The sequence below is a fragment of the Serinus canaria genome, chromosome 8, assembly GCF_022539315.1.
Source record: "Serinus canaria isolate serCan28SL12 chromosome 8, serCan2020, whole genome shotgun sequence".
NCBI lineage: Eukaryota > Metazoa > Chordata > Aves > Passeriformes > Fringillidae > Serinus > Serinus canaria.
Window position 1 is genome coordinate 14821756 of NC_066322.1, and position 11089 is coordinate 14832844.

The 11089-nt window shown below is 38.5% G+C and overlaps 1 long non-coding RNA gene across 1 annotated transcript; it reads left to right on the forward strand.

The window, feature by feature from the left end:
- The first annotated feature begins 1683 nt into the window (after window positions 1–1683).
- LOC127059842 (uncharacterized) lies at window positions 1684–11089 on the forward strand. Its single transcript, XR_007778041.1, has 3 exons — window positions 1684–2107; window positions 3386–3417; window positions 9110–11089. It is a non-coding gene; the product is annotated as an uncharacterized LOC127059842 (long non-coding RNA).

An 11089-nucleotide genomic window follows, 5' to 3' on the forward strand; every position in this document is an offset into this window, starting at 1 on the left:
TCATGTTTATGTGTTCACCTAGTCCAAACAAATATCTTCACCAGTGCCTTTAGATACCCTTTACCAGCTGAAAACCACACCACATTTTGCTGCTTGCTCTGGTCCCTCCCCATATCTCTGCCATCAGAAGAGGCCAAGCAAGCATTCCCTAATGCATTACAAGTAAAGCCAGCCTGGTTAGCTCATATCCATGTTCATCACCAGGTGAAATGACTCTGGCTGCCTTAGCTTAAACAGATTAGGTGATCTGTGATCCCTTTTGCTAATGGAGCAGTATGTTGGGTTCTTGGAAGACAGCAATAAGTGCTATAAACACTGCTGTCATCCCCCAGAGGAGCTTTCCTATAGTCTCAGGTTTTCACAGCACTCCCATCCTTGAACCCAATCTTGCACCCCTCAACTTCCATGTTTTTTCTATGGATGTTGCCTTTATTTTTACTTTAGCTGCCAGAACTAAAGATATATTTTGACATTTTAAATGAGTCTTCTCTGTTCAGCTTGCTCTGCCTGTCTTTTTTAATTAAACTGGGGTCTTCATATTAGGCTCCTTCAGTTCATCTCTTCCAGTTTCAGCTCTTACTTTCCATTTGCCTTCATTATACTTTGCCATCCTTGAACTGCACTGAACTCTTCCTCATTTCACATCTTCCCATACAATATTCAGATCTGCTATTCCTCTGTCTAATTTTACCATGGCTGATGTGAAAATCATCTTTGCTAGAGAAGCAGCAGTGAGGAGACAAACCCTTCTTCTCTTTGCCACATTCGTTCTCACTCTTACATAAAATCCCAGTTGAAAAAAGGGCATTCTCTTCTGTGATCATAACTACACATTCCTCTTTTTCCTCCTACTCTTCCATTTGGAAAACATTTTAATACATTCTCATCCATGAAAACTATACTGTTTATGTTTGCAATTTTTCAATGTGCTTGGAGTTGGTGTTTTTCAGCTGAACGGTGTATTAAGATTTAATCTGAACCTAGTCAGATAATATTGACCTGTAATGAAAAAGCTGTATGAATGAGATAGCAGCAGACAGCTAAAAGTGCTGAATGCCAATTGCTGACTGAAAAATGATACCCAGAATTTGGTGGTGGAGAGTAGATGGGACATTTATGAATGGAAAACCCTTCTGATTGCTTAAATATTGTGATTTTATTTTTTTTTCTATGTTTCTCTATTTTTTCCAAAATTTGCCTGTGCCTGTAGGGTGGTGCAGCTGCAAGCTTCCAGGAGGTGCTTGTTCCTCTGCAGGCTACCACATCCTGATATCAACTTGAAGGCCTCTTTGTTTTGCCACAGTACTCTTTCCCAAAATTAAAAAAAAGAACTGAATCTAAGGCTGGGGATTCCTGATGCATCTCTGTGTGCCCATTTCAGCTATATTTCCCACTGTTTACTGTTAGCAGTCATCAGGAAACAAGCATTTTGATTCCAAAAGCAGGAACTCCTGAAACAAATCCCTAGGTGTTACAGTATTGCCACATTGTGTTAGGGCCACAAACAATGAATTAGTCCTTGCCCAAAGCAGCTTTTAATTCAGGTCATGTATATGGAAGAGAGGCAAGGGAAGCTTATTCTGCATATGTCTGAGTTGCCTGGGTTAAATGTGCAGGAAATACATGCTAAACCCTCCCCTTCAGTTTTTCACAAATTCCTAATATGGATGCTGCTTCAAATTAAAAAAAAAAAAACCAATTAAAATGCCTTTCTGAATGCATTTGAAATGAAATAAGTTACTGTAATTTCCCTGGGCAAGCCAGCTCTTTGGAGGGGGCGAAAGTTGCAAATGGAAAAACAAACAAACAAATGAGTGAGTAACTGGGATGTGCTGCCAGAAAATCAGAAGCAAGCCTGGTAGAAGGCGGAGGGAAAGGCTCTTGTCTGCCCTGGGACAATTTGTAGAAACCAAAATGTGGGAGAGAGTTGAAATGAACAGGAGAAAAAAATTCCACTGCCTTTTTTTTTTTTATCCAGATAATCATGTTAGCAGGACCCATGATGCTGCTATGAAAGACGACTGACTTCAGGCCTTTGAAAAAGAAAATAGAAATTTCCACTTTTGTTGTTCAGGTTTTTCCTTTAGAGGGAAAAGGAAACTAGGAGGTGAGTCCCTTGGCTACAACTGTAAATGGGAAGACTGAATAACAGTGCCAGATGCCCCAAATGAACAGTGAGTGTGAAAAGCCTGTCTTTCTTGCCTTCCAAATCTTAGACCAGCAAGAAATGGAGCCATGGTTTAGGTCAGTGTGCAGGTACAGAGCATGTTTCACCTCCCATGAACTGGGGATGGGGAAGCGAAGGGAAGAGTGCTGCAGAGCTGCTGATTGTCTGCTCTCTGAAGGCTTCCTGTTAGGGAGAATCCTCAGTATCAGAGCTGCTCAGAGCTGCTGAGGCATGCAGAGGAGCTGCAGATGGGGCTGAGAGTACAGCTTGATACTTCTCTGTTCAGCCACCAGTTACAGCATTATCAAATGCTCACTAGAGATGGGTACCAAGACTGCTAGAAGGGCAAGGCAAGGCAGGAGATCTGCTTTTAATGAGAAGGTAGTTTACGCACAGCATTTTTCTTACTATAATGATAAAATGGATATGAAACAGTTACACTCCAGACCCTTACTATTTTTGAGGCTTTATTTTTTTCAGATCATTGAAAACAAAACAAGCAAAAAGAGGGGAGGGAACAAAAAAGGAAAAAGAAAACTCCCTTCAGACAACAATCACCTTTTGAGTTAAATTCTCATGCTTGGTCTTAGCGCAGAGGGATTTGTCTTGAGTGAAGTTTGAAGAAAATCCTTTCAGCAGTTTCTGAGTTACTTAAATGTAACCATGGAAGTTTGGATTCAGATGCTTTTTTTTACTTATATAACTCAAAAATAGCTTTGCTTTAAAACTTTTAAATTAACCCTCCTTAACTTTTCAACTTGTCACCTATCCTACTGTATGGCTTATAAAATTTTAAAGCTAATAGTATAACAAACTCAAATAATGATACTGCAGATGTTCAAATGAATCTTGGGAGAAATAAATTATAGGAGTTACAGTGGGTTGTTACTGAAAAAAGGGTGGCTGCATGCCTTAAACCATGTGTTCTTTCTGGTCTGAAAAAGGCTCAATTTTTTTCTACTATTAAGAAGCATAAGTGTTCTGGGTGTGGATTTTAATACTTGGTTACACATACAAAATTAAGCGTATAAATCCTGTTCCTTTTTTTCCTCCTGATAGCCCTGATTTAGACTTGTCAAAACATTTTCCTAAATTTTCCTGTTCTCTTTTAAACACAATCCAAATCAACAGGACACTTAAATGTCTCCTAAATATTTATGGACTTTAAAGTCACTGAAATGCTCTGTGATTCTCTTACTGTTATTATTTTATTGCCAGCAGATTGAGGCAATGAGAGGTGAAGTGTCTTGGTAAGTAATGGGTTTTTTCCATTTTCTTTGTCCAATCCTCCTGTTGCTCTCTGATGTTTCTTCCTCTTTGTCTTCTTTTCAACATTTCTGCTTCACTTACTAGTCCCATTCTCACTGTCTCCTATCTATCTTTCAACCATCTTTCTCCATTTATTCTTCTCTAACAATTGCACTGAAGAGAGCCCATGATAGAAATTATTTTTACTTTGGCAGCCACTTTTTACTTTTATCTTTTCCCTGAATGTCTGGGATGGGTCCAGGCGGCTCTCCCCACTTTCATCATCTCTCTTCACATCCCTCGTGACCCTGAGCTCTAGTCAGCAATCTGATGTCTGCCATGAGAGCACTTCCCATTATCCAAAGCCACAATCAGACTAAGGTGTTGTAACACTGTGTTGCTTTACTTACCACGCTTGCTCTGCCGCTTTCTAGGAACTGCACACCTGTGCCAGGTTTTTCTCACAGAATAATAATGACAGCACTGTCACCTTTTGCACGTCTCTCCTCCTCGCTCCTGTGCCCGTCTTCCTCTCCTGAGCTTTGTGGTTCAGTCTCCTGGCTGGTGCAGTTTAGCCAGGATATGGGAGACTTGTATTTAGGCTCTGCCTGAGGCAATTCGAACTTGAATCTCTTGCCCCCTGAATTTGCACCCTACCCAAGACATTATCAACTCCTCTGTGAGGAGGGTGACCCAAGTCCTTTCTTTGAATGGGAAAGCTTGAGCTTGACTTTTCAGTCTTGTAGTGGAGACACTTACCTGGGTGGGGAAACCACGTCAGCCAGGACCTGCCCCAGTCAATACTTAAATCCAAGTATGGAGGTATTCCCTGGAAGACAGTAGCAAACCCCAGGTTTCTTGCTCTCAGTAGTGCTTTGACAACAACCACACAGAACAATCAATTTAATCCATTTAATTATTCCATACAAGCTGGAACAGCTCCAACAGGATGGACTGGAGAAAGACCCTGTTCAACAAGATCCTTTTAGAACTGTGCTGAGCTCACTTGACTGCCATGGGTCAGTTCCCTCATACCCCAGGGCAGCCATGGAGCTGCCTCAGCACTGCTGATTTGACATGGGACTGGGTAGTGAGGACGTGGGGAGACTTCAGGGGAGGGAAGGGAAGTGTGCTCCTCCACTCTGTTATCCATGGTGGCAAGTTTGTAGCTGTAGCTGAAACACACATCTGCCAGTGCTGCCTCAGTTACCATTCTGGACAGGAGTGGCAGCAAATATGTGGTGGAGGGAAAAGAATTCTATTAAAAGACAGGGCAGCACACTGGAGCATTACAAGGCAAATTGCTTTTAAAGGTGGAAATACAATAAAAATAGACTAAAGAGTCTTAAAATACAAAATCAATGCCAAAACAGAGAAAGCCAGAATGACTTCCAGAACTCAGCTATAGGCAGTCGTCCCCCAATACAAGCCAGATACTGTCAGTGTGTGGGAGACATCCAGGAATTTTCTCTCCTAGAAAAATATTAGGGACATTATATGTTTTAACTGTAATGGAAAACTAGAGCTCCAGTTCTCAGTTCCAAAGAAGAACACTAACCATTAGAAGTGATGTGGTACAGGGTGTGTGTGTGTGTGTGTGTGTGTGTGTGTGTGTGGCTGCTCCTTTTCTCCTCGAGATTCTATAGCTTCCTTCATTCTTCGCTTCTCTCATATTACAGAAAGAAGGTAATTTTTCCTGGCCATTTACTAAAGCTCATTAAAGACTGAAGAGAACAAACAATGCTATTCCTTAGAGACTACCATTCAAAGTCATTCTACAATTCTCTGTTCTAATACTTGAGACAAATTAATTATTCCTTAGTGAAAAGTGTATAATTCCTATTCTTCATTTTTGGGGTGGGGAGTGGGGAATAATAATAGGAAGTTTATATCTGAGTCAAAAGCTGTCTGAGCTGAAGGGAAATGAGAAAAAATGTGTGTTCCAAGAAGAGTAAAAGCAATTACTCTAATAATAATTCTAGGGATATTAATGTCTTTTTAAAGTAAATTGCTTTCAAATAAACACCAAAGTTGAAGGCATAGGAAAGGCTGGTTTATTTATTAATCATTCCAAAAGTGCATTTTTCTAAATGAACAAGTGCATGAGCAACTTTGCTGGCACATATTAAATTTAGTTAAACGGCAACTTGTAAATATCTAAAAACTTCTGTAACCAGAGACTAATTTGTTTAACGTGTTGAAAATGTTCTGTGGATGTGAGGAGCTACATATTAAACTTCAAAGCAAAATGCTCCAGAGATTACACCATCTTAAAGACTGCATATTGGAAAGGCCTTTATACATTAAACATAAAGGACTTTTAATTCTCTTCTATTTTGAATACTTGTCAATCTGTATGACTCATGCTTAAGATTGTAAACTATCATTTTAAGGTATGATGTCCAAGTTGAGACCTGGACCACGATTTGCAAGGAGCTGGCTTTTCTCTTTCATCTCTATTAATTAATCCTGTTTCAGTTTGCCCAGCGTACACTTCTGTTGACATCACCTTTTCCATATACTTTAAAGAGTCCCCAGAGAGATCTACTGCAGAACAAAAACTGGACAGAGAATACATTTGGAAACCATTTTATTTCTCAATTACCAACCAAAACGTATGGAAAAGATTTACACTCTATCTGATTTACACAATAATTATACTTTGAAAGCTTAGAAATAAATGGCTTGATCCCTGAAATCATTAGTTACTATACCAAATGTAATTGGTGTAAACTAATGAGTTTACTGGATGGCTGACCCTTAATTACTGATTATAGTTAAACTCTAGCCAATCAAAATTTCGTTTACTTATAAAAGTACAGTGTAGTATTAACAAGCATTACATTGCCAAGCAAGCAGCTTTATGATTAGTTGTAGCACACAACTCAAGCCTGTTCAGGGCTATCAAAAGCAGCTTTTTAATAACAGTGCACTAAGCAACCATCATTCTCTTACCTCAGCTTCTATCAGACAAACAGAAAGAAACCACATAATTAATCATCTCATGCAATAGAAATAAAGCATCTGGGCCAGATCCAGGTGGGATATACACAGCCTCCTTAGTTCAAAGAGCTGCAAGAGGCTGGGGATCTGCCTTAGGATAGGATAACTGACATGGGGAATTCTGCCTCTCTTGGGGAAGCAGTATGGGGTATAGAAATAAAATACTGATTGATTGTGTGCAGTCCCATGTGATGTGGAGAAACCTATCAACAAAATAGGTTTAATAATTCCTTAAATTGAGGAGGATTTCTTGGGCAGATTCAGTACGTGGTGATAGGACATACAATTACTGTACTGGCAATCCCAAAAATCCAGAAATCATGACTCTTCACTATTTATTAGATCAAATGGAGAGTATTTTTTTAAAAATAAAATGCTAAATGGGAACAAATTATTTTCATTTGTCTCTGGTTGATCTTTAAAAGCTAATGTTTTGCCTAACCAGGAAGACTCAAAATTGCTACTAAAAGAGTTGAAAGCAGATTTCTATTTAGACATGATTTCAGAGTTGGCACTTTAAACAGGTACACCAAATATTTTAGTAAAACCATAAGACTTTACAATGCTTACAGTCACATCCTTAAAGGTACTCAGGTGAATGACTCCAGTGATTTAAGGATGTGGAAATTCTCCCCCTCCGAGATCATTTCTGTGAATCCTAAACTTCAGATAGGAGATTGATACTAGAAGTCACAAGCAGAAGATCTTCCAAGTGATATGGAAGAATATGTATTGCTGGAGCTCTGCACTGTGTGATGACCCAGCAGACTCACAGCTGCAAGGGGTAATTCTGTCATGATTGCAGGTCTCTCCTGTTTCTGTTTTTCCCTATGAACCTTAGGACCTGATGGCCCTTTGGAACAAGTACTGTAACACTTGCCCACTTGTTAGTATAAACATTTTCTTAAAACTCAGAAATTTAAGAATGAAGTAGTTCTCAGAATACCTGCACATGGGTTAAAGTGAACATTTTTCTATTTACTGAACTCCTGTTTGTGAGATGTGTCCGGGGTCAAGAAAAGGTTAAAGTTGTTTACTGCCTTCAAGCTCTGGTCTTAGAAGTTAATTCAGAACTGTGCTTTGAGCAGCTACAGAGAGTAGTAAGTCCTTGCAGCAGTGAATTGCTGGTTTGATGTCAAGGTCCGTGGGCCTTAATCATAAAATTAGTTTGTTTCTTAAGGAAACCCTAGCAGGGACTTTATTGTTATATAAAGTCATTATACTGTTTTACAACACAACTTTAAAGATGCTTCACAATGATCAGAGTTTGTAGGAAGGGATCATGTTTTTTATTATTTGTGGAATATCCTCAAGCTGTCATAGCTACAGCACTGCCACTTGGAATAGCTGCTCCACAGTTCAAAAGAAAAGACAAAGGATTTGTTGAAGCCTAAGTCAGGCAATTAGGGCATATCTGTCCAGAGAAAGCTCATTGAATTGAATGCATTCCATGTACTTCCTGACAACTGACTCCAGTTTTGTAGGAGCTGTATATTTGGGGCAATCAAGGTGTTTTATTACAATTCCACAAGAGCAGATAAAGGGCCTATGAAGATCTACAAGCTCTGCTTTTCACAGTTCTCTGTTAGAGAATTCAGGGGTGAGTAATTTTGAAAGTCATGGAAAAGGAAGAAGGCAAATTTTCCAAAACCTTGAGATCCTGTGAATGCAAAGACAAAGGAAACACTACACTACACAAAAACTTTCCTGTCCACCCTCTGCACAGCAGCACTGGTAAGAACAATCTTGCTGTTTCTGATTTGCTTACACTGAGACAACACCCTCCAATGCAGAAGGGAGACAAGGAACCATTGATTTAGGAGGAGGGGAACACACTACAGACAGGTTCACTCTCCCCAGCCTGCCATCCCTGCGGCATGGAGGAAAGGGCGGGCTTCTGGAATGACTGGTGGAACAAGCACCGAAGGGCCCCACTCTCCTACTTTTCTGTGAACCCTGTATAACTCTTTCTGTGAAAGAAAGCATCAAGCCCCATCTTGTTCATGGAAATACAACATTTTTGAAAGCCATAGTTAATGGATAAACTGTTTTCTGATTGGATGAGCCACACAATAAATCTCTTCCTAAGCCAAGTGCAATGCAGCTTATTCAGTTACAGTGAAATAAGCCACTGTCACTTTGCTGCACTTGCATACATCAGGCAAAATGCTTCCATCTTCATCAGTCTCTTAGTGAAATAGAAATAAAACAATTTTAACAGAATGGTGTCACTGGATCTGTGGCACCTGCTTTAAAAATAAATCTCCTAGCTTTGTCTTCACTATTACTTTCAATAAATGTCCTAGCATTGCCACAGCATTTATCTAGCAGCAGGAAACCATTATACTATGACAACAATCTATTCCATTAACATTAGCTCTTAATTGTAAGATTGTTTATAAGACAGCAAAAGCTACTGAATCATACTAGAATGATAAAAAGAGTTATGGTCATGGAGTATAGTAGTCCCTCCAGTTACGAAAAATAACCTAAGAGTATAAAGCTATATTTTTATATTAAAAATAATGTAATATTCTTACACAATATAATCTTTTAAAATAATGGATTACATCAGGAAGGTAGCTATTAAAGAGTTAATGTTAAAAACTCTTACTAAGAAACTCTTTCTTTGATAATGGTATGGCTGAAAAACAAAATAGAAAGCTTAGAAACTCTTCCTCTTGCTTTTAGCAATGCTGCACCAAGCCAGAGAAATCATAATAACAGAAACATATTTGTCTGGTGGAGTGAACAGAAGAAATGTTGCAGAATTGAGATACGAAGAACCTCACTGCAGAATAGAAGAACTGTCATTCTGGTTGGTTGTCATTATTGTTTCATGTCCAGTTAAGTGAACTTAAAGTGACAGTTGTGTCATAACTGCTGGCATCTATGTAAATTTCAAATCAAATACGATAGAGGAATTTCTGCCAGACAGAAGTCACCAGGCTGCTCTTCCTCTTCATTTTTGTAACCCTCCATTTTCTCGTGCCATTGCTGGTAGCCCTTAAATTAAAAAAGACAACTTCAACAGGGGATCTCTGTGATGTGTGTGTTTCAGTGCTCAGCCTGTACCTTGCTTTCTCTCAGCTTTTCAAATCAACGCCCAGTGTCAAATTTCCACCAGAAACAGTCACCACAAACATCTAGATGGATTAGCTAAACCTGTGCCTTCCCATTAATGATGTATCATACAACAAGACCCTATGAAGTTCAATGTTGAGAACAACCCCTGAAGACCTACAGAGAAAACAGCTTGAGCAAATGTTCCTCGATTGGTTTACTGCAGCCCAAGCCAAACATCTTCTCTGTGGATAGCAGCAAAATAGGCAGAAAACATTGCTCCTGGACCTTTTTTGTACATTACAGCATTGTTCAGAGATCATGGGAACTTCATCAATTTATCAGACATATTCCTCCATTGCAATGAGCTACATGTAAATAATTAATTTCTTGGATACACTCAGATATTCTAATTACACAGGATTTGCTACTGGACACACATATTTGAAAATAATTTCAATGCAATTATAAAGGTATTTTTTGTGGACAACACCATGAAAAAATATTAAATGTGCTATTTATTCTTTCAGGGATAATATACTAATTTTTTCTGCATAGTTAAAGTTACTTGGCTAATTAATTAGATAATAAATGCTAGAGTTAAGTTTTCATTTTTCATTGCAGCACATTGCATAAATGATAGTGTTATAAACATGTACCTCTGCATTAGGTAAGTGCATTTTGGTCAGCTGATTGAGTCAGATTTTTATTTTTGTAATTCCTTTCCAGTTGACCTTTTTTGTACTGTAAATTTAAAGTAGCTCTGTGACTACCTATAATTTGGGCCTTCCAAACAGCACCAAATTGTGCTTTCCCACCCTTCCATTTGTTACAGTGACTAGTGAAGACAGGCAACATATTAATGCCAGTCCTATAAAAATATCTGTGAAGAAAACACTTTTTTACCCCAAAGGGTAAGTTCTGTATGAGTTTATATTAGGTATTTCTCAAAGGACTTTTTTCACTTTTTAAGTTGGAGACATATGAGTCCTAAAAATACTCATATTTGAGAAAAAATATCCCTACCGTTATGTCACCACAAAAATCAATTGTCAGTATATGTTTAAGAGTAGCAAATCAGTGTTAACTGATTTGCAAAAAAAATTCCTATAGTCTGGAATGTAAAGCCGTCTTTCAAAATTCTCATAGTATTTCCAATTTTTTTTTTTTTTTTAATGTAGTGAACTTGTTATCACATACACATATTCTAGAGACCTTTCAAGAGTTTTAATTTAAAACAAAAATTATATGTAATGTCAAAGTCTGATATCTTGCCTGTAGTCACAGAACCCACTTGCAGTACTTGCTGCTACTGATGGCTTGTGGTAATGTATCAATTTCTCCTGACAGAAATGTGCACAGGACAAATTGGTGAACGTAATTTTCAGCCATATGACGTCATTACAAAGACAGCCTTAGCTCTTCAAAAGTGGACTTTATTGTTAATGTAAATATATATCTGTAATTACTGGCATTTATATTATTTGGCTCCCATCCTAAGTTATAGATACAGTGATGATAAAAGGCATTGCAAGCCCTTACCTAAGCAAACTGTGCTTACTAATTACCTCCCATGGTTCTGGGTTCCTGTAAATAAAGTTACTCATA